This window comes from Pongo pygmaeus, chromosome 8 (assembly GCF_028885625.2).
Source record: "Pongo pygmaeus isolate AG05252 chromosome 8, NHGRI_mPonPyg2-v2.0_pri, whole genome shotgun sequence".
NCBI lineage: Eukaryota > Metazoa > Chordata > Mammalia > Primates > Hominidae > Pongo > Pongo pygmaeus.
In genome coordinates, this window is record NC_072381.2 from 61,580,034 (window position 1) to 61,607,587 (window position 27,554).

A 27,554-nucleotide genomic window follows, 5' to 3' on the forward strand; every position below is an offset into this window, starting at 1 on the left:
GGGATAGCATGTTGCTCCTAGGCTACAAACCTAGATAGCATGTTACTGTACTGAATACTGTAGGCAATTGTAGCACAATGGTAAGTATTTATACCTCTAAACATGGAAAAGATACAACAAAAATTCAGTATTATGCTTTTATGGATCTTCTGCAACACATGCAGTCCATTGATCAACATGTTTTTATGCAGTACATGACTATAGAGCATTTCTTTTCTTAAATATTTTTATTTTTAATTTTTATGGGTGCCAAGTAAGTGTATATATTAATAGAGTACATGAGATATTTTGATACAGGTATGCAATGCGAAATAATTACATCATAAAGAATGGGGTATCCATTTCCTCAGGCATTTATCCTTTTATTAGAAATAATTCACTTACACTCTTTTAGTTATTTTTAAATGTACAATTAAGTTATTATTGACTATAGTCACCCTACTGACTATAGTCACACAATTAATCTGCACTGTAGACCAAATGGATCTAACAGGTTGTATCCATTCTTTCTAACTATTTTTTTGTACTCACTAACCATCCCCACCTCTGCCCTGGCCCAGCCTCCTATTACCCTTCCCAGACTCTGGTAACCATGCTTTTACCATGTTCATGAGTTCAATTGCTTTGATTTTTCTATCCCACAAGTAAGTAAGAACATGCAATATTTGTCTTTCTGTGCCTAGCTTATTTCACTCAACATAACGATCTCCAGTTCTATACATGTTGTTGCAAATAACAGGATCTCATTCCTATGGCTGAATAGTACTGTATTGTGTATATGTATGACATTTTCTCTTTTTTATTATTATATTTTAAGTTTTAGGGTACATGTGCACAATATATAGATTTGATACACAGATATACATGTGCCATGTGGGTTTGCTGCACCCATCAACTCGTCATTCACATTAGGTATTTCTCCTAGTGCTATCCCTCCCCCAGCCCCCAGCCCTATGACAGTCCCCAGTGTGTGATGTTCCCCGCCCTGTGTCCAAGTGATCTCATTGTTTAGTTCCCACCTATGAGTGAGAACATGTGGTGTTTGGTTTTCTGTCCTTGTGATAGCTTGCTGAGAATGACAGTTTCCAGCTTCATCCGTGTCCCTGCAAAGGACATGGACTTATCCTTTTTTATGGCTGAATAGTATTCCATTGTGTATATTTGCCACATTTTCTTAATCCAGTCTATCATTCATGGACATTTGGGTTGGTTCCAAGTCTTTGCTATTGTGAATAGTGCTGCAATAAACATACATGTGCATGTGTCTTTATAGTAGCATGATTTACAATCCTTTGGGTAAATACCCAGTAATGGGATGGCTGGGTCAAATGGTATTTCTAGTTCTAGATCCTTGAGGAATCACCACACTGTCTTCCACAATGGTTGAACTAATTTACGCTCCACCAACAGTGTAAAAGTGTTCCTATTTCTCCACATCCTCTCCAGCATCTGTTGTTTCCTGACTTTTTAATGATTGTCATTCTAACTGGCGTGAGATGGTATCTCATTGTGGTTTTCATTTGCATTAATCTGATGACCAGTGATGATGAGCATTTTTTCATGTGTCTGTTGGCTGCATAGATGTCTTCTTTTGAGAAGTGTCTGTTCATATCCTTCACCCACTTTTTGATGGGGTTATTTGTTTTTTTCTTGTAAATTTGTTTGAGTTCATTGTAGATTCTGGATATTAGCCCTTTGTCAGATGGGTAGATTGCAAAAATTTTCTCCCATTCTGTAGGTTGCCTGTTCACTCTGATGGTAGTTTCTTTTGCTATGCAGAAGCTCTTTAGTTTAATTAGATCCCATTTGTCAATTTTGGCTTTTGTTGCCATTGCTTTTGGTGTTTTAGACATGAAGTTCTTGCCCATGCCTATGTCCTGAATGGTATTGCCTAGGTTTTCTTATAGGGTTTTTATGGTTTTAGGTCTAACATTTAAGTCTTTAATCCATCTTGAATTAATTTTTGTATAAGGTATAACAAAGGCATCCAGTTTCAGCTTTCTCCATATGGCAGCCAGTTTTCCCAGCACCATTTATTATATAGAGAATCCTTTCCCCATTTCTTGTTTTTGTCAGGTTTGTCAAAGATCAGATGGTTGTAGATGTGTGGTGTTATTTCTGAGGGCTCTGTTCTGTTCCATTGGTCTATATATCTGTTTTGTGTGTACCACATTTTCTTTATCCCTGTATCTGTTGATGGACACTTTAGATTGCTTCCAAATCTTGGCTGTTATGAACAATGCTACAGCAAATATGGGAGTGCAAATATCTCTTCAATATACTGATTTCCTTTCTTTAGGGTGTATAGCCAGCAGTGGGATTCCTGGATCATATGGTAGCTCTATTTTTAGCCATTTGAGGAACCTCCAAACTGTTCTCCAAGATGGTTATACTAATTTACATTCCCACTAGCAGTGTACAAGAGTTTCCTTTTCTCCACATGCTCTCCAGTATTTGTTATTGCCTGTCTTTTGAATATAAACCATTTTAACTGAGGTGAGATGGCATCTCATTGTAGTTTTGATCTGCATTTCTCTGATAATCAATGATGTTGGGCACCTTTTCATATGCCTGTTTGCCATTTGTTTGTCTTCTTTTGAGAAATATCTATTCAAATATTTTGCTCATTTTTAACTGGATTATTAGATTTTTTTCCTATAGAGTTATTAATCTCTTGTTAGATGGATAGTTTGCAAATATTTTCTCTCATTCTGTGGATTGTATCTTTATTTTGTTCATTGTTTCCTTTGCTGTGCAGAAGCTTTTGTAGCTTGATGTGATCCCATTTGTCTATTTTGCTTTGGTTGCCTGTGCTTGTGGGGTATTGCTCAATAAATTTTTGCCCATATCAATGTCCTGGAGATTTTCCCTAAGGTTTTCTTGTAGTAGTTTCATAGTTTGAGATCTTAGATTTAAGTCTTTAATTCAGTTTGATGTTATTTTTGTATACAGTAACAGATAGGGGTCTAATTTCATTCTTCTACATATGGATATGCAGTTTTCCCAGTGCTTTTTCTTGAAGAGACTGTCCTTACTCCTATGTATGTTCTTGCACCTTTGTCAAAAATGAGTTCATTGTAGGTATATGGGTTTAGTTCTAGTTTCTCTAGTCTGTTTCATTGGTCTATGTGTCTGTTTTTATGCCAGTACCATGCTGTTTTGGTTACTACAGCTCTGTGGTGTAATTCGAAGTTAGGTAATGTGATTCCTCCAGTTTTATGCTTTTTGCTTTGGATACCTTTGGCTCTTCTGGGTCTTTTGTGGTTTTATATAAATTTTAGAATTGTTTTTTCTACTTCTATGAAGATGTCATTGGCATTTTGATTGGAATTGTATTGAATCTGTGGATGGCTTTGAGTAGTATGAACATTTTAACATTATTGATTCTTCCAATCCATGAATATAAAATATTTTTCCATTTTTTGGTGTTCTCTTCAGTTTCTTTTGACAGTGCTGTATAGCTTTTATTATACATATCTTTCACTTCTTTGGTTAATTCCAAGATGTTTAATTTTATTTGTGGCTACTGCAGCTGGAATTACTTTTTTTATTTCTTTCTCAGATTGCTCATTGTTGGCATGTACAAGTGCTACTAATGTTTGTATGTTGATTTTGTATCCTGCAACTATGCTAAATTTATTAGTTCTAGTAGTTGGTGGAGCCTTTAGAATTTTCCTATATAATATCATCTGCAAACAAGAATAACTTTACTTCTTCCATTCCAATTTGGATGCCCTTTATTTCTTTCTCTTGACTCATTGCTCTAACTAGGACTTCCAGTACTGTGCCAAACAACAGTAGTAACAGTGGACATCCTTGTCATGTTCAAGATCTTAAAGGAAAGGCTTTCAGTTTTTTCCCCATTCAGGATGATACTAGCTATGAATCTGTCATATATGGCTTTTATTATGTTGAGATATGTTCCTTCTATAGCCAGTTTTTTTAAGGTTTTTATCATGAAGCAATTTTGAATTTTATCAAATGCTGTTTCAATATCAGTTGAAATAATCATATGGTTTTTGTCCTTCATTCTGTTGACACGATGTGTCACATTGATTGATTTGTGTATGTTGAACTATCCTTGCATACCAGGGATAAATCCCACTTGGTCATGATGAATGATCTTTCTAATATGTTATTGAATTCAGTTTGCTAATATTTTGTTGAAGATTTTTACATCAATATTTGTCAGAGATATTGGCCTATAGTTCTCCTTTTTTTATGTATCTTTGTCTGGTTTTGGTATCAGACTGGCCTCATAGAAAGAGTTTGAAAATATTTTGTCCTCCTGTAATTTTTGGAATTGTTTGAGTAGGATCAGCATTAGTTTCTCTTTAAATATTTGGTATATAGTAGAATTTAGCAGTGAAGACATTGGATCCCAGGCTTTCCTTTGCTGGGAGACTTTTTATTACAGCTTAAACATCAGTACTTGTTATTGGTCTCTTCAGGTTTTGGGCTTCTTCCTAGTTCAATATTGATAAGTTTTCTGTGTCTAAGAATTTGTACATTTCTTCTAGGTTTTCAAATTTATTGACACATAGTTGCTCATAGTAGCCTCTAATGATCCTTTAAATTCCTGCAGTATCAGTATCAGCTGTAATGTCTCCTTTTTACTTTTCTGTTTCTATTCATTTGAATCTTCTCTTTTCTTTTCTTAGTCCGGTTAAAAGATTGTCAATTTTGTTTAACTTTTTAAAAACCCAACGTGTTTTATTGATCTTTTGTATGTTTTTCTTCATTTCAATTTTATTTATCTCTGCTCTGATCTTTTTTATTTGTTTTCTTCTAATTTTGGGTTTGGTTTGCTCTTACTTTTCTAGTTTTTTAAGATGCATCATTAGATTGTTTATTTAAAGTTTTTCCTCTTTTTTGATGTAGGCACTTATTGCTATAAACTTCTCTGTTAGTACTGCTTTTGCTGTACCAAGAGGTCTTTGTATGTTGTATTTCCATTATCATTTGTTATCAAAAATTTTTCTATCTCCTTCTTAATTTCTTTATTGACCCACTAGTCATTCAAGAGCATATTGTCTAATTTCCAAGTATTTGTATAGTTTCCAAACACTTCCTGTTATTAATTTACAGTTTTATCCTGTTGTGGTAAGAGAAGATGATTAATATTATAAAGTTTTTTAATGTATTTGACTTGTTTTGTAAACTAATGTATGGTCTATCCTTGAGAATGATTCATGAGCTGAGGATAATATAAACTCTTCACTTGTTAAATGAAATATTCTGTAAATATCTATTAGATCCATTTGGTCTATACTGCAGCTTAAGTCTAATGTTTCTTTGTTGGTTTTCTGTCTGGAAGGTCAGTCCAATGCTAAAAGTGGAGTGTTGAAGTCTCAAGCTATTATTGTACTGAGGCTTATCTCTCTCTTTAGCTTTAACAATATTTGCTTTATATATCTGAGTGTTCCCGTGTTGAGTGCATATATATTTAAAATTGTTATATCCTCTTGCTGAATTGAGCTCTTTATCATTATATAGTGACCTTCTTCATGTGTTTCTCATGGGCAACAGATCAGTGGGCCTTGTTTTCTCATCCATTCAGCCACTTTATGTCTTTTGATTGGAGAGTTTAGTGCATTTACATTCAATGTTATTATCAACAAGTAAGGACTTACCCCTGCCATTTTGTTATTTGTTTTCTGGTTGTTTCATGGTCTTCTCTTTTTTCTTTCCTTCCTTTCTGTTTTCCTTTATGAAGGTGTTTTTTTTCTGGTGATATGATTTAGTTGCTTGCTTTTTTGTGTGTGTATCCCTTGTATGTTTTTGGTTTCAGGTTACCATGAAGCTTGCAAATACTATCTCATAACCCATTATTTTAACCTGATAACTGTTTAACATTGTTTGCATAAACACACAAATAAGCAAAAGGAAAACTATTAAAAACTCTATGCCTTAACTTTGTTCCTGCTGCTTTTTAACTTTTTGTTGTTTCTATTTATGTCTCATTGTACTGTCTATGTCTTGAAAAGCTGTTGTTGTAATTTTTTACTGGTTCATTATTTAGTCTTTATGCTTAGGATAAAAGTAGTTTACACAACGCAGTTGATATTTTATAATATTCTGTGTGCTTACTATTCAGTAGTTTTCCACCTTCAGGTAATTGCTTATTGCTCATTAATGTCCTTTTCTTTCTGATTGAAGTACTTCCTTTAGCATTTCTTATAGGACAGGTCTGCTTTTGTTCAAAATCCTTCAGCCTTTTTGTGTCTGGGAAAGTGTTTATTTTTCCTTCATGTTTGAAGGGTTTTTGTTTTGTTTTGTTTTTTTGAGATAGAGTCTTGCTCTGTCACCCAGGCTGGAGTGCAGTGGCGCAATCTCAGCTCACTGCAAGCTCCACCTCCCGGGTTCACACCATTCTCCTGCCTCAGCTTCCCAAGTAGCTGGGACTACAGGCACCCACTACCATGTCTGGCTAATTTTTTGTATTTTTAGTAGAGACAGGGTTTCACTGTGTTAGCCAGGATGGTCTTGATCTCCTGACCTCGTGATCTGCCCATCTCGGCCTCCCAAAGTGCTGGGATTACAGGCGTGAGCCACTGTGCCCGGACTGTTTGACGAGTATTTTTACCGGATATACTGCTCTAGGATAAAACATCTTTTCCTTCAGCACTTTAAATACGTCATGCCACTCTCTTTTGGCCTGTAAGGTTTCCACTGAAAAGTCTGCTGCCAGATGTGTGGGAGTTCCATTGTATAATATTTGTTTCTTTTCTCTTGCTAATTTTAGTATCCTTTCGTTGTTCTTGATCTTTGGGAGTTTGATTTTTACATGTCTTGAAGTAGTCTTCTTTGGGTTAAATCTGCTTGGTCTTCTATAATCTTCTTGTGCTTGTATATCGATATCTTTCTCTAGGTTTGGGAAATACTCTGTTATTATCCCTTTAAATAAAATTTCAACTCCTATCTCCTTCTCTACCTCCATTTTAAGGCCAATAACTCTTAGACTGGCCCTTTTGAGGCTATTTTCTAGATCCTGTAGATGTGCTTTATTGTTTTTCATTCTTTTTCCTTTGTCTTCTCTGTGTATTTTCAAATAGCCTGTCTTCAAGCTCACTAGTTCTTTCTTCTGCTTGATCAATTATGCTATTAAAGAACTCTGATGCATTCTTCAGTATGTAAACTGCATTTTTCAAATCTAGAATTCCTTCTTGATTCTTAATTATTTCAATCTTTTTGTCAAATTTATCTCATAGAGTTCTGAATTCCTTCTCTGCGTTATCTTGAATTACTTAGAGTTTCTTCAATAAAGCTATTTTGAAATCTCTGTCTAAGAGGTCATATATCTCTGTTTCTCCAGGATTGATGCCTGGTGGCTTATTTAGTTAATTTGGTGAGGTCATGTTTTCCTAAACACTGTTGATGCTAGTAGATGTTCTTCAGTGTCTGGATATTGAAGAGTTAGGTATTTATTTTAGTCTTCACTGTCTGGGCTTATTTTTGTATCTGTCCTTCTTGGGCTTTCTGGATATTTGAAAAGACTTGAGTGTTGTAAAAACTTGAGTGTCTAAGCTGTATCTGCTTTAGGGGACACCCCAAGCCCAGCAATGCTATGGCTTTTGCAGACTCATAGAGGTACTGTCTTGATGGTTTTGGACAAGATCTGGGAGAATTCTCTGGATTACCAGGCAGAGACTCTTGTTCTCTTTCCTTACTCTCTCCCAAACAAATGGAGTCTCTCTCTCCCTCTACACTGAGCCACCTAAAGCTGGGGATAGAGTGACAAAAGAACCTCTGTGGCCACCATCACTATGATTGCACTGGGTCAGACCTAAAGCTGGTACAGCACTGGGTCTTTCCCAAGGCCTGCTGTAACTGTAATCACTCCCTGGCTATTGTCTATGTTTGCTCAAGGCCTTGGGGCTCTGCAATCAGCAGGCGGCAAAGCCATCCAGGCCTATGTCCTTCCTTCAGGGTGGAGAGTTCTCCTAGGCCCCAGGTGGGTCCAGAGGTGCCATCTGAGAATCAGGGACTGGTCAAAAACCTTACAAGTCTACCTTGTGTTCTATTTTACTGCCACTGAGCTGGCATTTATACCACAATACACAGTCCTTTCCACTCTTCCTTCCCCTTTTCAAAGGCAAAGGAGCCTCACCCCAGAGCCACTGTCACCACAGGCCACAAGAAGTACTGCCAGACTACCACCAATGTTCCCTTAAGGCCCAAAGGCTCTTAAGTCAGCTTGTGGTGAATGCTGTGGTGAATGCTGCCTAGCCTGAGACTCACTCTTCAAGGCAGTGGGTTCTTTTCTGGCCCACAGCAGGTCCAGAGATGTCATCCCAGAGTCAAATCCTGGAATCAGAGACCCCAAGAACCCACTTGGTGCTATACTCCCCTGTGGCCGTGCTGGTACCTAAGGTGCAAGACAAAGTCCCCTTTATTTTTCTCTCTGCTTTTCTCAAGCTGAAGGAGTTTTGCCCCATAGCCACCAAAGCTGGTAACATGCTGAGTCTCACCTGAAGCCAGCCAGTTCAAGGCTTGAGCAAGGCCCTAGATGTAGTGCCTGGGTATTGCTGCCAGTTATTGAGGAACCAAGGGCTCTTCAGTTAGCAGGTAATGTATGTTTCCAGGGCTCGGTCCTTCACTTCAAGGCAGCGGGTTCCCTTCTGGCCCAGGGTTTGTCTAGAAATGTCATCTGAGAGCTAGGGCCTGGAAAGGGGACATCAAAACACTGGTGCACTATCCCGCTGTGGCCGAGCTGGTATCCAAGATGCAAGACAAAGTCCTCCCCACTCTTCCTTCTCTTCTCCTCTAGCAGAAGGAAAGGGTTTCTTTTGGAGCCATGCAACCTGGGCTTAGAGGAGGGATGATGCCTAAGCTGCCCCAGCTGGTGTCTCAACATGTCGCATGCCCTCCCAGTCTACTGTCTCTGGGCCCAGTTGAGCACTAGGACTCACCGATGATTTACAGTCCTTATGGCCTAGACTGCCTTTTAAGTTTATTTGGAGCACAGAGAACTTTAGCCCTTGATGGTGAGATTTGCAGGAACTCAAGCTCTGCCCTCTGGGATTGGCGATTCCCCTCTGGCTAGGGCCGGTTTAAATATTGCCTCTGTGGGAGAGCATCACCTGAGTTGGGTCTGGTTTTTCTTTCTGCTCTAACAGGACAGCACTGAGTTCAATGCCTCACAATTGCTGTGTTCTCCCTCCCCCAGTGCCCAGAGTTGCTCTCCGCGCTGCTGAAGGGGTGTAGGAGGGGTGGCGTTGGCAATTCAAGACTGTTTTTTCTCTCTGTAGTGCCTCTTTCAGCAATATGGAGTTAAAACCAGGTACTATGAGGGCTCACCTGATTTCTAGTTCTTATGAAGGTGTTTTTACTGTGAAGATAGTTGTTAAATTGGTGTCCTTGTAGGGGGGAAAATGGATGGTCCCATCTTGTTCTGTAAACCTGTAGGGCATTTTCTTTTGACAGGTCCCTGGGACATTGTATAATCAACTGTGCTGCAAGAAAAACTTCAATAAATTCCAAATATTAATCATTTATTTGCAATTAAACTAGAAATTAAAAACAAACCACCTCTCATGTAAACAAAACTGCATAGAAATGTTACAATTTTCTTCAAAATCACTCTGTTCAAAATGTAAATCAAGCTACAAAATATAATTTTGAGAAAACTGTACACAGAGGAAAATACATAACTCAAACTGCTTTTATTATTGAGCATAAAAGGACACCAAAGGAGTGAACGAATTGTTTTTAGCAAGAAACTCATAAAATTAATCCTAAGGAAATACAGAAAGATAGTCAAATAAAATATAAGTTGAAATCATTTAACTAGAACACAGAAAATAGTAGCATTGATTTTGTGGCTTAAATTTCCTTGTAACCTTCTTATAGCTTTTCTTTTTTACTCTTCTATGATTTCTGATGCTTTCTTTTTTTATCATTTAAGGAATTCTTTTTCTTCTTCTGATTCTCAAAGTCCATTTTTTCCTGCAATCACCTGAAGATACTAGAGGCCCAATGTGTTCCTTGTTTCTGATTGGCAGCTCTGCCTCACTGCAGTAGCATCTTCTGCCACCCACTGCTGTTTCTGGAAACTGCACTGTGATGCCCGGATGTCTGGGGACAGGGTCCCCCATGCCAGCCCTTCCTTGGGGCCTGACTGGGGTTGCTATTCTTACAACTTTGGGGTGTACTTTGAAAAGCAAGCCATCTGCCATCCCAGCCAAATATCAATTTTAAAATATAATAATAAAAGAGAAACTTTTACCCAAGTATCTTTTTTTTCAAAAGGTAAAATTATTATTATTTTTTTATTAGTAGTATTATACTTTAAGTTTTAGGGTACATGTGCACAATGTGCAGGTTTGTTACATATGTATACATGTGCCATGCTGGTATGCTGCACCCATTAACTCATCATTTAGCATTAGGTATATCTCCTAAAGCTATCCCTCCCCCCTCCCCCCACCCCACAACAGTCCCCAGAGTGTGATGTTCCCCTTCCTGTGTCTATGTGTTCTCATTGTTCAATTCCCACCTATGAGTGAGAATATGCGGTATTTGGTTTTTTGTTCTTGCAATAGTTTACTGAGAATGATGATTTCCAGTTTCATCCATGTCCCTACAAAGGACATGAACTCATCATTTTTTATGGCTGCATAGTATTCCATGGTGTATATGTGCCACATTTTCTTAATCCAGTCTATCATTGTTGGACATTTGGGTTGGTTCCAAGTCTCTGCTATTGTGAATAGTGCCACAATGAACATACGTGTGCATGTGTTTTTATAGCAGCATGATTTATAGTCCTTTGGGTATATACCCAGTAATGGGATGGCTGGGTCAAATGGTATTTCTAGTTCTAGATCCCTGAGGAATCACCACACTGACTTCCACAAGGATTGAACTAGTTTACAGTCCCACCAACAGTGTAAAAGTGTTCCTATTTCTCCACATCCTCTCCATCACCTATTGTTTCCTGACTTTTTAAAGATTGCCATTCTAACTGGTGTGAGATGGCATCTCATTGTGGTTTTGATTTGCATTTCTCTGATGGCCAGTGATGGTGAGCATTTTTTCATGTGTTTTTTGGCTGCATAAGTGTCTTCTTTTGAGAAGTGTCTGTTCATATCCTTCACCCACTTTTTGATGGGGTTGTTTGTTTTTTTCTTGTAAATTTGTTTGAGTTCATTGTAGATTCTGGATATTAGCCCTTTGTCAGATGAGTAGGTTGTGAAAATTTTCTCCCATTTTGTAGGTTGCCTGTTCACTCTGATGGTAGTTTCTTTTGCTGTGCAGAAGCTCTTTAGTTTAATTAGATCCCATTTGTCAATTGTGGCTTTTGTTGCCATTGCTTTTGGTGTTTTAGACATGAAGTCCTTGCCCATGCCTATGTCCTGAATGGTATTGCCTAAGTTTTCTTCTAGGGTTTTTATGGTTTTAGGTCTAATGTTTAAGTCTTTAATCCATCTTGAATTAATTTTTGTATAAGGTGTAAGGAAGGGATCCAGTTTCAGCTTTCTACATATGGCTAGCCAGTTTTCCCAGCACCATTTATTAAATAGGGAATCCTTTCCCCATTGCTTGTTTTTCTCAGGTTTATCAAAGATCAGATAGTTGTAGATATGTGGCATTACTTCTGAGGGCTCTGTTCTGTTCCACTGATCTATATCTCTGTTTTGGTACCAGTACCATGCTTTTTTGGTTACTGTAGCCTTATAGTATAGTTTGAAGTCAGGTAGCGTGATGCCTCCAGCTTTGTTCTTTTGGCTTAGGATTGACTTGGTGATGCAGGCTCTTTTTTGGTTCCATATGAACTTTAAAGTAGTTTTTTCCAATTCTGTGAAGAAAGTCATTGGTAGCTTGAGGGGGATGGCATTGAATCTATAAATTACCTTGGGCAGTATGGCCATTTTCATGATATTGATTCTTCCTACCCATGAGCATGGAATGTTCTTCCATTTGTTTGTATCCTCTTTTATTTCATTGAGCAGTGGTTTGTAGTTCTCCTTGAAGAGGTCCTTCATGTCCCTTGTAAGTTGGATTCCTAGGTATTTTATTCTCTTTGAAGCAATTGTGAATGGGAGTTCACTCATGATTTGGATCTCTGTTTGTCTGTTATTGGTGTATAAGAATGCTTGTGATTTTTGTACATTGATTTTGTATTCTGAGACTTTGCTGAAGTTGCTTATCAGCTTAAGGAGATTTTGGGCTGAGATGATGGGGTTTTCTAGATATACAATCATGTCATCTGCAAACAGGAACAATTTGACTTCCTCTTTTCCTAATTGAATACCCTTTATTTCCTTGTCCTGCCTAATTGCCCTGGCCAGAACTTCCAACACTATGTTGAATAGGAGTGGTGAGAGAGGGCATCCCTGTCTTGTGCCAGTTTTCAAAGGGAATGCTTCCAGTTTTTGCCCATTCAGTATGATATTGGCTGTGGATTTCTCATAGATAGCTCTTATTATTTTGAGATATGTCCCATCAATACCTAATTTATTGAGAGTTTTTCTCATGAAAGGTTGCTGAATTTTGTCAAAGGCCTTTTCTGCATCTATTGAGATAATCATGTGGTTTTTGTCATTGGTTCTGTTTATATGCTGGATTACATTTATTCATTTGCATATATTGAGCCAGCCTTGCATCCCAGGGATGAAGCCCACTTGATCATGGTGGATAAGCTTTTTGATGTGCTGCTGGATTCGGTTTGCCAGTATTTTATTGAGGAATTTTGCATCAATGTTCATCAAGGATATTGGTCTAAAATTCTCTTTTTTGGTTGTGTCTCTGCCCGGCTTTGGTATCAGGATGATGCTGGCCTCATAAAATGAGTTACGGAGGATTCCCTCTTTTTCTATTGATTGGAATAGTTTCAGAAGGAATGGTACCAGTTCCTCCTTGTACCTCTGGTAGAATTCGGCTGTGAATCCATCTGGTCCTGGACTCTTTTTGGTTGGTAAGCTATTGATTATTGCCACAGTTTCAGCTCCTGCTATTGGTCTATTCAGAGATTCAACTTCTTCCTGGTTTAGTCTTGGGAGCGTGTATGTGTCGAGGAATTTATCCATTTCTTCTAGGTTTTCTAGTTTATTTGCGTAGAAGTGTTTGTAGTATTCTCTGATGGTAGTTTGTATTTCTCTGGGATCAGTGGTGATATCCCCTTTATCATTTTTTATTGTGTCTATTCGATTCTTCTCTCTTTTCTTCTTTATTAGTCTTGCTAGCGGTCTATCCATTTTGTTGATCCTTTCAAAAAACTAGCTCCTGGATTCATTAATTTTTTGAAGGGTTTTTTGTGTCTCTATTTCCTTCAGTTCTGCTCTGATTTTAGTTATTTCTTGCCTTCTGCTAGCTTTTGAATGTGTTTGCTCTTGCGTTTCTAGTTCTTTTAATTGTGATGTTAGGGTGTCAATTTTGGATCTTTCCTGCTTTCTTTTGTGGGCATTTAGTGCTATAAATTTCCCTCTACACACTGCTTTGAATGTGTCCCAGAGATTCTGGTATGTTGTGTCTTTGTTCTCATTGGTTTCAAAGAACATCTTTATTTCTGCCTTCATTTCGTTATGTACCCAGTAGTTATTCAGGAGCAGGTTGTTCAGTTTCCATGTAGTTGAGCAGTTTTGAGTGAGTTTCTTAATCCTGAGTTCTAGTTTGATTGCACTGTGGTCTGAGAGACAGTTTGTTATAATTTCTGATCTTTTACATTTTCTGAGGAGAGCTTTACTTCCATCTATGTGGTCAATTTTGGAATAGGTGTGGTGTGGTGCTGAAAAAAATGTATATTCTGTTGATTTGGGGTGGAGAGTTCTGTAGATGTCTATTAGGTCCACTTGGTGCAGAGCTGAGTTCAATTCCTGGGTATCCTTGTTAACTTTCTGTCTCGTTGATCTGTCTAATGTTGACAGTGGGGTGTTAAAATCTCCCATTATTATTGTGTGGGAGTCTAAGTCTCTTTGTAGGTCATTAAGGGCTTGCTTTATGAATGTAGGTGCTCCTGTATTGGGTGCATATATATTTAGGATAGTTATCTCTTCTTGTTGAATTGATCCCTTTACCATTGTGTAATGGCCTTCTTTGTCTCTTTTGATCTTTGTTGGTTTAAAGTCTGTTTTATCAGAGACTAGGATTGCAACCCTTGCCTTTTTTTGTTTTCCATTTGCTTGGTAGATCTTCCTCCATCCCTTTATTTTGAGCCTCTGTGTGTCTCTGCATGTGAGATGGGTTTCCTGAATACAGCACACTGATGGGTCTTGACTCTTTATCCAATTTGCCAGTCTGTGTCTTTTAATTGGAGCATTTAGCCCATTTACATTTAAAGTTCATATTGTTATGTGTGAATTTGATCCTGTCATTATGATGTTAGCTGGTTATTTTGCTCGTTAGTTGATGCAGTTTCTTCCTAGCCGCTATGGTCTTTACAATTACCCAAGTACCTTTTATGTTTTCTTTTTTGTGTGTGTGTTTCTTCAAAGGAAACCTTACAGCAGGCTTTCTCAACTTCATCTGTATTGACACTTTGGGCAGGATAATTCTCCGGCCTAGGGGCTGTCCTGTGCCTTGCAGGATGTTTAGCAGCATCCCTTGTCTCTGCCCACTAGATGTCAGTAGCACCTCCACAGTTTTGATAAACAAAAAGATCTCCAGACATTGCCAAATATCCTCTGTGGAGAAAAATTGTCCCCAAGGGAACCACTGCCATATAGGCAGCAATCTCTAGTAACCTTTGTGCAGGCCGTGCTTTTCCATTGTCTGTTCACAGGTTTCAAAATCAAGCTCAAATTAATCTCCTCTAGCTAGTCTTTTCCTGATGGCTCCAGCAATTCAGTTGCTCCCTTATTGGTTCTCCCACAGCTTCCTACACATTTCTCCACTAACACAATAAGATATATTGCTGTGTTTTTCCTACCTGATTGCCTGCTCCACAAGTCTATAAACACGGGTCATCTTCTCATTAACAGTGCTTGTCACATAAGAGCTAGCAAATTAATTCATTCATCTAAGATTGTATCTCCTCACAGGAAGCTTGAGACTGAGTAATTTAGACAAACAAGTGAAATGACAATAACTAGAACTCTCTATGTGATTCACTCAATAGTGAGTATATTCGTCCATTCTTGTGTTGCTGTAAAGAAATTCCTGAGACTGGGTAATTTATAAAGAAAAGAGTCTTAATTCGCTCATGGTTCTGCAGGCTTTACAGGAAGCATAGTGCTGGCATCTACTCAGCTTCTGGTGAAGCCTCAGGTAGGTTTCAATCATAGCGAAAGGCAAAGGGGGAATAGGCACGTCACATGTTGAAAGCAGGAGCAAGTTAGAGAGAGTCGGAGGAGAAGTGCCACACACTTTTGAAATGACCAGACCTCACAAGAACTCATTATCATGAACACAGCTCCAAGCCATAAAAGACCCGCCCCCATGACCAAAGCACCTTCCACCAGACCCCACCTCCGGCATTGGGGATTACAATTCAACACAAGATATGGCAGGGACATACATTCAAACTCTATCAGTGGGCATTTTATTCTGTGCCTGGAACTTGACTAAGTATTTATACGTAGTATCTGATTTTATTTAAATCTTCATAACGCTCCTGGGAGGTATAGTGTAATACTCATTTTCTGAGTGAGAAGCCAAAGCATGGAGAAGATTGGCAGCTTGCAAAGGACAGCACCATTTGTAGATATGGAGGATTTGAACCTTGATCTATCTAGCTTCCAAGTCAACACTTTTTAAAAATATTGAAATATAACACCAATGCAGAAAAGTGCATAAAGCATAAATATAAAATTCCATGGACAGAGGTGGACCAAGAACACTCCTGTTAGAGTGGTCTGCACTGACCTCAGGCAATAAGGGGGCACATTCTCTGCAGAAAACTTAAAAACAATTTAAAAACTAACTAAAATTGGTCTGCTTTTAATCATCACTCTGGGCCAGAATTTCTGAGCAATGTCAGTGATAGAATATTCTTCACTGAATAAAATATCCTGTGTTGATTTAAATTCTAAACAATAGTGTGCTTACTACTGAGTCTTAAGTATATATGTGTGTGAGTGTGTGTAAAATTAGCACTATTATTATGTATTCTTTAATAAACTCTGAGTTCAACATGGACGCTAATCCAGAGAACTTCCAGTTACATGATTAGGTCCCAACACAAGGGTACAAGCTACAAACATTCTCTCAAGAGTTAAATTTATAATTGTTATGGGCTGAATTCTGTGCCACCCCTACCCAAATTCATGTTGAAGCCCTAACCCCCAGCACCTCAGAATGAGACTGCATTTGAAGACAAAGCTTTTAAAAAGGAAAGTAATTGAAAATAAGATTGCTAAGATGCCCTTAATCCAATCTGACTGGTGTCTTGATACAAGGAGATCAGGACACACGGGAAGACATCAGAGATGTGGACACACAGAGGAAATGCTATGTGAGAAGGCAGCCATCTGCAGGACAAGGAGAGGGGCCTCAGGAGAACCCAGCCCTGCTGACACCTTGATCCTGGACTTTCAGCCCTCGGAACTGTGAGAAATTAAATTTCTATTGTTTAACCCACCCACTCTGTGGTATCTTGCTATGGCAGCCTTAGCAAACAAATACAATAATGGTTTCCAATTGTATGCTTTGGGAACAGTGAGTCTCCAACACATGATATGATATTAGAAATCAGCAATAATCACACCATGACTGTAAAAATGAAGAATTCTATTTAATTGAATTATTAAATATGACTACTTGGAGAGTTTATGTATGTTAAAATGTAAAACAATGAAACGGAGCCAACTGTAAAGTATAATATTATTTGAATTTTATTCTTCTGTTTTAGTTGTTTTAAAACTAAAGATGAATCCCCAAAATATGGATTATTCATTGATTATTGTGATTATTAATAAAAATAATTTCATCACCTAGAAAGAGGATTGGGAAAATCCTCTATTATGTATTCTGGTAGTCAGATTATCTATTCTGGTAGTCGTATATGCTAGGTATGCAACCGTTCAATGAGATATCACAAAGCAAACACCTATGTAACTGCCACCAAGGTTCAAGAAATAGAATATTGATAGTTCCTTGGGTGTCTTCTTGGTGCCCTCTCCACTGTACTACCTCTCTCTCCTTCCTAAATGTAACATATGTCTTTATTTCTATTCTAACAGTGCATCTCTTTCTCATTTTAGAGCTGATATTAATAAAAAAGTTTAGTAAATTTTTTATGCCTGGCTTCTTTCATGCAGTACTGTGTATGCAAGATTCATATACCCTGTTGTGTATAGCAAGACTGTTCATTTGTATCACTGCATGAGATTCCATTGTATGAACATAACACAGTCTATACCACTGATGGATACTTGAGTAATCTCTAGTTTGAAACTACTGTATAATACATATAACATACAAATATGCATTAATCAACTCTTTTGTTATTGGTGAGGCTTTTAATCAACAGTAGGCTATTAATAGTTAAGTTTTGAGGAAGTCAAAACTTACATGTGAATTTTCAGCTGTGTTGGGGGGTTCAGTGCCCTGAATCCCTATGTTGTTCAAAGATCAACTGTATTAAACTAATGCTGCTGTGAACATTCTTATGCATGTGTCCTGTTGCACATATATATGCCCTTCTCTTGGAAGTGGAATTATTGAACTGTAAATTATGTATATCTTAAACTAAAGCAGTAAACAGTAAACACTTTTCCAAAGTGTTTTGGTTGCAAAAATTTACATTCCTACCAGAAGTGTATGAGAGTTCACATAGCTCCATATCCTTACTAACAATTGGTATTGTCATTCTTTTTAGTCAGATTGACAGGTATGTGATAGTATACTGTTATGGTTTTAATTTCTATTTCCCTGATTAACTAGTGAAGATGAACACCTTTTTGTATGATAAATGGCCTTTGATTGTCCTGTTTTATGAATGGCTAATTAAATCCTTCACTTATTTTTCAGAGTGGCCTGTCTTTCTGGTATCAAAGGGAAGGGGATCGGTTAGCTCCTGCTAAAATGGTGGCGAATATAGGCCTTTCGAGTGGTAGACCATTGGATACAGGGAGCTGGAACTCAAAAACAAAATCTGGGCTGCAGTCTACAATAATTCAGTCTACAATAATTGGTGGCTTTTTAAAAACCCAGGAGAACATGGTGTCTTCCTTAATCCAGCTACATATTATGTAGCGGTATCAGCCACAGCTTTCTGGCCCAGCTTGCAGTGGGTTATGCTGGAGACTCATTTAAACAAAATGACACAGTAATCTCTATAAACTCCAGACAATTATCAGCATAATTTGAAGACTTTTAATAAGCCAATGTTCCATCAAAATTTATTACTCCATCAGGGCCACCCTTGTCCTGAAGGCGGACAACCAAGTAATAGCTTGTAAAATGGCATTTTTAAACTAGAAAACCACATTAAATGTGATTTACAATGAAATTGGTGACATCAGAAGCTGAACTTTGTGCTTCCATGTACCTTAAACCTTAAAAAACATGTTAATGGGCTGCAAATATACCCTTTTATTTAGCTTTCAGTCATAGGATGCATCCCAGATAATTAACAGGTTTTTTCCATGTGTTAGAAAGGTTTTGCTAGATGTCAAAAAATAAAATTAAGGCTTTCCCTGGGTGTTAAAAAGTAATTCAAATTTCTCCATATTTCCAATTAAAGAAAATTTAAAAATGCAATCATTCTAAACTCACATTACTTTAAGCAATTTATTTTTTAGAATTGGAATTTTTGAATACAATGGAACAAAAGACTACTGTTATTATGGGAAGTAGTTTCTGTCTGTCTCTCTCTCTCCTCTCTCTCCCTCCTTCCCTCCCTCCCCTCTCTGCCCCCCTCACACACATCACACACACGCTCACCCACACACACACAAACTATACAAAATGAATGTGAGATACATAAATTCCCAATATTATCCTAAATGTAGTGACATCTTCTCTGCTTAACTATCTGTTGGAAAAATCTAAAGAAGGACTTAGTAGATCCTAAATTAAAGAATCTATTTTCATAAGCATGCTGTCAGTCTTACATAAGTACTTTATAAACTTTCAATACTTCTAATTGATTTAGGGAAACTATATAAAATAAAAGAAAGCATTGTGATATATAAAACATTGCCTTTTGTTGTGGTAAAAAGGCCTGGATTCAAGGGGAACTCCATGATTTTCAAACTGAATGACCCAAAATAACTCACGGCCACTTAGAATACCCATTTTTAAATAACAAAATAAAGACATTTTCTGCTGTGAAATGACGCTGTGAATATCAAATAAACTGTTTCTGAAAATGCTTTGTCAAGTGAAATGTTATACTAATCCAATTATTTCTGTCTCCAATATCACTATAGGCCATCCTTTTGCTAGGATTTTTTAACACCTCTTCGCACCTGAAAGAACCTTTAAGATTCAGGTTCTATATGACCACCTCTTTTTAGCTTCCCTGGCACTTAAAGGGACAGTTAAGTTGCCACCTACTTCATGTTTCCATAGCACATAAAATATTGCTCTTGTAATTCTTGGTTCATTGTAACAGCAGTAACACAAAGGTAACAATACTGGTAGTGGTAATGGTTGCTGTTTATTAAGTCCATCTAAGGTAATTTGTCATGTACAAATTTAAGCCTCACAAACATTTGATAAGGATGGTATGTTTCTACATAAGAAAGTAAGTTTTAGAAAAATCAGCAAACATAGCCAGGATCCACAGCTCTTAACCTCACATAACAGTTAACTACTGCTATATAACAATCCACTACATTTAGTGGCTTAAACAGCAGCCAGTCTCTTAGCTTATAATCCCGTTGGTTGAAAATTTTGACTAGACTTAGCTGGGAGGCTCTTGTGGTTTGAAGTGGTTGCATAAATCTATGGTAAACTGCAGCTTGTCTCGGTGGGACTACATCTGCTTTTCGGAGTTGTCAGGCTGTCACTGAGCCACACTGGCTTTTCTCCACGTGTCTCATCCTCCAGGTGTCCAGACATGTTCACAAGGTGTGGACAGAGGACTGGAATGAGCAAGAAAACAAGGATCCAAGCAAAAGAGGGAAGATTCCTGAGACGTAGACTTAGAACCAACACCCTGTGATTTCCATCACGTTCTGTGAGCTGAAGAAAAGTCACAAGACCAGCCCAGAGCCAGAATGGAAAAAGATTTGACAGTTATAAGACAAAAAGTGTGGACACAGAGACAACATTAATTATGACCATCAAGGCAATTCATCAACCACACCCTACACCACATTGTTTCCCTAATCCCTTATAATCCTGTTTTATGTGCCTATTAGATTGAAATCACTTTAGTAGCACAGAGCAAGTAATAGGTTCCTAGTACTTAACTCCTTTCTTGGGCATTTATTTAATGCTTTAACTTTTTGTGTGCAACAGAAAGACTACAACAGTTTATCTAATTTACAAGGCTAATTGAAGGAGACACTTACAGATCCACTCATTTGACTTTTACTGAGCTAGTGTGTACTAGGCAAATCTTTTTAAAGATGACTCTTCTAAATATCTGCAGAATTATAATGGTATTTATTAAAAGACTCAAAAGTATATTTCTAAGCTAAGAATTTGTACATCTGCTTAAAGGCACATCTCTGAGCTTAGAATTTGTATATCTGTTTAAAGGAAAATAACCTTGGGTATTGTTAAAATCCTCACAGCACAGCTATTTAAATTCTAAGACATTTGGGGAAGCTTTGTTTCACTACATTAGGCATCAATCATGAGAATCTATAAGAAAATATTAGTGAAAAGATTTACTATTTATGATATTTTGTTGCCATCTCCTATCCCAAATCAATTAATCTGTATTGAAAAACTCCAAATTGGCATAATATCAGTCTATAAATGTACTTTATAAGAAATCACTTATAATCTCTAGAGCTAATGTTAAAATTCAAAGATTTAGTACTCCATTAGAGAATTATTGTTGTGGCAGACACTAAAATAATCTTTCATAATTAAAATGAATATTGAAAAGTATATAAATTTCAAACGCATTTACTGATGTTATATTGTGATACAATAAGAAGCACCTATCTGGTCTTCCTTCCCAGTTCCTGACACAGGGCTCCCAAATCCCTTGTAATTTCCTGGGTGATAGGAATCTCTTTTGTTCTAATGACTTGACTCTTGGTGGGCTCCTGCATAGCTTCAAGATAGGTGCCAGTGGCCAGAAAGACCAAGCCATAATTGGAAGCTTGGAACTTTTATCCAACACCCTCATCCTCTGGGGAGGGGAGAGGAACAGCACATTGAGTTAGTAATCAATCATGCCTATTTGATGAAGCCTCCATAAAAATCCCTAGAAGATGGAGTTTAGAGAGCTTCTGTGTTGGTGAACACATCCACATACCAGGAAGGTGGTGCATCCTAACTCCACAGTAACAGAAGCTCCTAAACTTGGGACCTGTCCAGACTTCTCCCTGTATACCTCTTCATCTGGCAGTTCACCTATATTCTCTGTAATATCCTTTATAATAAACCAGTAAACATAAGCAAGTGTTTCTCCAAGTTCTGTGAGTAAAGGACCAGACCTGAGGAGGAGGTTGTGGGGTCCTCCAATGTGTGGACAAGTTGGACAGAGTTGTGGGTAACCTGGGGACTTACGATTGGTGTCTGACATTGGGGGAAGTCTTGTGGCACTGAGCCTTTAACCTGTGGGGTCTGCACTGAGTCCAGTTAGTGTCAGAATGGAATTGAATTATAGGACATCCGGCTGCTTTGACGAATTGACAGATGTGGGGAAAAAATCCCACACATCTTGTTAGAGTGTGCATAGAAGAAAATAGTTGGTTTTTCTCATACAACTGAGAACCTACTATGTACAGGACACAGTTAGAAGAAATGCGAGGAATGTTTTCCCAATTAAAAGATTTTCTAATCTATTGGGAATAATAGGAGAGACACAACTATAAAACTTAAGTAAATAATCAGGAATCACCACATAGACACAAGGAAATTTCTGTAAGGAATAATTCACTTTGCAGACATTTCTTCCCTAATATTTGTATCCTGGCTTTTTTATATTTAAAATGTACATATGGCCACAGGCCTGGAAAGGGATATTGTGAGATACAAAATTAATCGAATACATGAAAACAAATTGCATCCCCCAAATCCAACTCAAAGTACTCAAAGAGCATGCAGCAAACATTCACTCAGTCAAAATTGAAACACTTTTGTCTATGACTTGAAAAGACAAAAGGACCAGGCTAAAAAATCTTGAGGATAATTTTTGCCTTCTACTGTGTTCACTCTTAATTTATAGTATTACAAGAAAACCCTCACTTAGTCTCCCTCTAGCCTATATCATTTTGCTTATAACATCACAGTCTTACCTTTCCTCTGAGGACTACTCCTAGGCCATTAAATGGAAAATAAGATTATTATTAACTTCAGAGTTTATAACAGACTTTGACCTCTCATTTCATTATCATTCATTAGCAGCACCTCTCTCCTCACCCATGTTCTTACTGTTCCATGTTTCTTGCTGCATTTGGTGTGCTCTCCTGTCTGTTTCCTTGGTTTTTAACAACAGAAATGGCATTTAGTGACCTTCCCTGGTGTTGACATTCAGTTACTGCCTCCATTAAAGACAGGCTAATTAGAAAGGGCCATGTGTTTGCACAGAATTAACGAAAGAGAGTGCAAGAATCAAGGCAGGGCATTGATTGTCTGCAGCTCTGAAATACAAGTTCAGCCTCACATTTGGGAAGTCTAGGTTATGATTATTGACCTGGTTATACATTAATAGTACTTTTATATCCAAAGTTAGTGACTGCATCCATTTTAATCAGTGTTGGGTATGTGTGTGTGTGCATGCACATGTGTGCGTGTATTCAAATTTGAGTTCCCCTTTGAAAAGAATTTTAGGTAAGTGAACATGAGAAGACTTCATTAGTGGAAAGAACCAACCAGACTAAGATCAAGGGAACAGCAGATTGCTGGCTACCAGACCCCTTAATTTCATCTAATTTACCCGCTTTTTAGAAAACATTAAAGACTCTTTCACTTACATTACAAGTCTTTCTTGGAGTAAAAATTCTTGACAAGGGTTTTTCCTGTCATCTTCTCTACATAATCACCACCTACCCCACTTCTACCCTGACATTTTCTGCATCAATTCGTAGAGCATGCCTAGCCAATACCTCAAACACCTATCAGATATTAAGGAGAGCTACACCCTTTTAGATATCAACTCATTCAAAACATTAGAGTACATTCCCCATGTCCTGCAAATTTCTTAACTTTTATTGTTTATGCTATCTGTGTGCTGATTCTCTCCATCTTCTTGGCCATCTGCTTGCTAAGGGCCATATAATAAAATGCCACATACAAAAGAGAGAATTAATTAACATGTGAAAGATAAAAATGTAGAGATTAAATTAGTGCAAAGTATATAATACTTTTTTGAAAGGGGAAAGGTAAGCTGAATTAGGCCAGTTGTTTTAAAAGTTTAAGGTTCATAAGAATCACCCAAAGAACTTGTTAAAATCCAAATTCTGATTCAATAGGTATGGAGCGGGTCCTGGGATTTTGCAGCTTTAGCAAGCTCCCAGGTGATACTGAGGTTGTGCTAAACATATTTGGAGCAGTAAGGTACTAGACGCTTTGGTGCCTTGGTCAAACAAATCAACATATTAAAGTCTACTTATTCCTCTATTCTCCATGATTTTATTGTAAAGAGTCATTATACTTCCAAATGAAATACAAGAATGTTGCAATCACTCCCCAAATCCTAGGGTGAGATTCCTGAAATTTCAAGTCTTCATAAATGATAGGAGAGCTTAAGGACCTAAATTAACATAGGGTGCAGAGACAAAGATTAAAATTCAATATATGAAAACATTTATCTTTTTAATTTTATTACATACATAAAAAAGGGGGACAGCAGAGTAAATAGAAAAGAAATTATATCCACATATCTTAATTAGTAATAATGACTTGCATAAAATTAGGCTCACTTATCTTTAGCACATGATGACTTCCTGTGTTGTTGATAATGTTTTATAATTGATGTGATGGTGATGGTGTTACTAAGGCAGGAAGGCAGGGAGGTAGAACTTCACTAGGAAGAAAAGTCCTTGGAACTCTCTTTTCCCTCTAACACATGGATCTACAAGCTCTTTGGGAGCCCGGGGCCTCTTTGCTCTTCTGAATGGTAGGCTAAGTGATTTTTTCTGAAGTTCCCTTTGCACCTCTTTATAGATTGTGTCAAATTTCAGTTTGGGTGGACTTGCTAAGGCTTTACTTATGCATTTTCATAAAGTTCTTTGAATACCAGTCCATTCTGAATTGATTCTCATGGAAGGCTTTTCTTCCTCATGGTGTGTTCTGTGTCAGGCAGCCTGATAAACTGGCCAAAAGGAGTTCTACAAGATGATTCAGCTATGCGGGCATCTCATGCCCACACACTCTGTACCATAAGCCTCTCTACTGCCCAGTTCTGGGAAGTAGGCAATGTGTGCATTTAAAGTTCCCATGAGTAAGGAGAATCACTTTCTGCTTTTAGCTGGCTGTTATTTCTTCAAATTTTTCCTGCCCCATTGTCTATCCTCTTCTTTCCTTCCGGAACCAAACATACCTGTATGTTAGAACTGTTGATATTGGCCCCGAAGTCCCCATGTCTTTGTCATGTTTGTTTGGTCATTTTGGTTCTCTGTTCTTCACAGTAGATCATTTTAAATAATCCGTCTTTATATTTACAGACTCATTCTTCTGTCACCTCCATTCTACTGTTAAGCCCACCCAATGAACTGTTTAAGTCAGGTATTACATTTCTCAGTTTTAGAAATCACGTCTTGTTCTTTTCACATAGTTTGTACTTTCTTTGACCCAATGTATGTTTCTTTTACATCACTGAGCATAGCTTAGCAGCCACTTTAAAATCCCTTTCTGCTGACTCCATCTGGGTCATCTCACAGTTGGAACCTCTTGCATTTTTTTTTCTGTCTCAAGAATGTTTTACATTTTACTGCTTCTTTGCTATTATGGGTCATATCTTAGACACTGAGAATTTTATGTTGTAGAGACTCTGGATTCTGGTAAATTACTCAAAAAATGATGTTTTTGTTTGTTTGTTCATTTTAGCAGGCAATTAATTTGTATAGACCCAAACTGAAAATATCTCCTTAATAGCAGCTCAAATCTCATTTCAGTTCTTTTATCCTTAATTGAGCTTCTTGCAATCTGGCCTAGCAACCATGGTTCAGGAGTCAGCCAGAGACTTTGGCAGAGTAAATGTGGAGTGTGGGCTCTCTCTCTCTTTCTCTCTCTCTCTGTATATGTGTGTGTCTGTGTGTGTGTGCATGTGTATCTCTATCTCTATTTCCAACTCTACCTTTCCCTTCCCTTCACTTTTCAGCTGCTGCATTGCTCTCACTTCTGCCCTCTGGAAAGACTATTGAAGTTTTAGCTACCCCATGATGTACCAACTGTGGACAGCCTTCGGGTTAAAAGCTGTAAAAATGGGGAAATCATCATGTAGCATTCTCTCCTTTGAAGTATTGACTCCCCTCCAGAACCTTACTGTATTTATGCACTTTCAAGTGCCTCCAGGGAGTTGTTGGTTATTTAATATTATTCCTTTATGTTTTTGTATTTTGTCCAGATAATAGGAGAATTGGTTTTAGGAGCTTACTCAGCTGTGTCAGGAGTGGAGCTTCAGTAGATTATCTTTTTACATCTATTTGTTAGACAAGTCTATCCTTAATAATACAGGAATTTAGACCAGAGTTGAGTGTTTCCCAAGTAATGTATAAATTGTTTAGCATTGGTTTAGTGGTTGGGCACATATTGCAAGGTGAAAATCCAGTAACCCTTGGTATACTATTGCATAAAGAGAAAGACAAGCAGCTCAAGTGCCAAGCCTGTTGATTTAAACTCTAGAGGAAGTAGTTGGTAAAAGTAACAATGTCAGTACATCAGGGTTCCTATCCACTTTAGGAAAGCTCTTGCAAGAAAGAGATAAACTTAGGCAAAGTCTGTCCCAAACTGGATCAGCTATAAAATGCAATTTAGAAATGGGATGATCATATAATTTATCATCCAAACCAGTTTATATTTGTGAGTAAAAGGAAATACTATCAATAATTATTAAGGACAACAGGCACAAGCAGGCAATATCTAGTACATGCTGATGTGTATGTTTACTAACTCTGAAGACTGAAACTTAGAAGGAGATAAAATTGTAGCACCAATCCCTTTCCTAACATTTCTTGTGATATTCTTCTGTCAGAAATGAGAGACAATCCTGTGATAAAGATCAGATTAAGAAGACAGACTTCTGGGTGGTCATGGTGCCCCACGCCTGTAATCCCAGCACTTTGGGAGGCTGAGGCAGGCGATTCACTTGAGGCCAGGAGTTCGAGGCCAGGAGTTCAAGACCAGCTTGGGCAACATGGTGAAATTCCATCTCTACTAAAATTACAAAAGTTAGCCAGGTGTGGTGGTGCATGCCTGTAATCCCAGCTACTTGGGAGGCTGAGGCATGAAAATTGCCTGAACCCAGAAGGTGGAGATTTCAGGGAGACAAAATCACACCACTGCATTCCAGCCTGGGTGACAGAGCAAGACTCCGTCTCAAAAAAGAAAACAAAAAAAAAAGAAGACAGCCTTCTGACTCAACCTATTTCATATATCTTCATCATGAAATTTAGAAAAGAATAGGCAAATCATGGAAGCCAATAATTTTATTTTAAATGAGTCTTTAGGCCTAAGAATTATGTCCAGATGAGAGATCTTTAGCTCTGATTATTTACATGTGTAACAGACTATAAATAAACAGACCAGAAATCAGCTAAAGTTTGAGAGATAATGTTGTCAAAGAGTCATAAGTCTGGTCTACCAAAAACTATTGTTTTCTACTAATTCAAAATTTGAGTCCCCAAACCTACACAAGGTTATGATTTCATGACATTTATAATTTAGTTTCATTATTTGTTTGGCAATTTCATGTTCAGGATTTTGATCAAACATAATTATAATTGTGGGCTACATCCAATTACAGTTCATCTTTGAACAATATAGGGGTGAAGAGTGTGAACCTCCTGCACAGTCAAACATCCATATATAACTTTTGACTACCCAAAATCTTAACTACTAACAGCCTACTGTTGACCAAAGCCTTAACAATAATATAAACTGTCAATTTACAGATATTTTGTATGTTATATGTATTATATACTGTATTCTTACAAAAAAGTAAGCTAGAAAAAAGGAAATGTTATTAAGAAAGTCATAAGAGAGAATATATGTATTACTCATTACAGAGAAGTGAATCATTATAAAGGCCTTCATCCTCATCATCTTCACTTTGAGTAGGCTGAGGAGATGGAAAAAGAGGAAGAGTTGGCCTTGCTGTCTCAGGAATGACAGAGGCTGCAAAAATCCACCTAGAAGAAGACTCATGGTTCAAACCCATGTTGTTCATAGCAAAGACCACTTAAATGCCCATTAACAGTAGATTGGATAAAGAAAATATGGTACATCTACACCATAGAATACTATGCAGCTATAAAAAAGAATGAGATCATATCCTTTGCAGCAATATGGATGGAGCTGGAGACCATTATCCTTAGCAAACT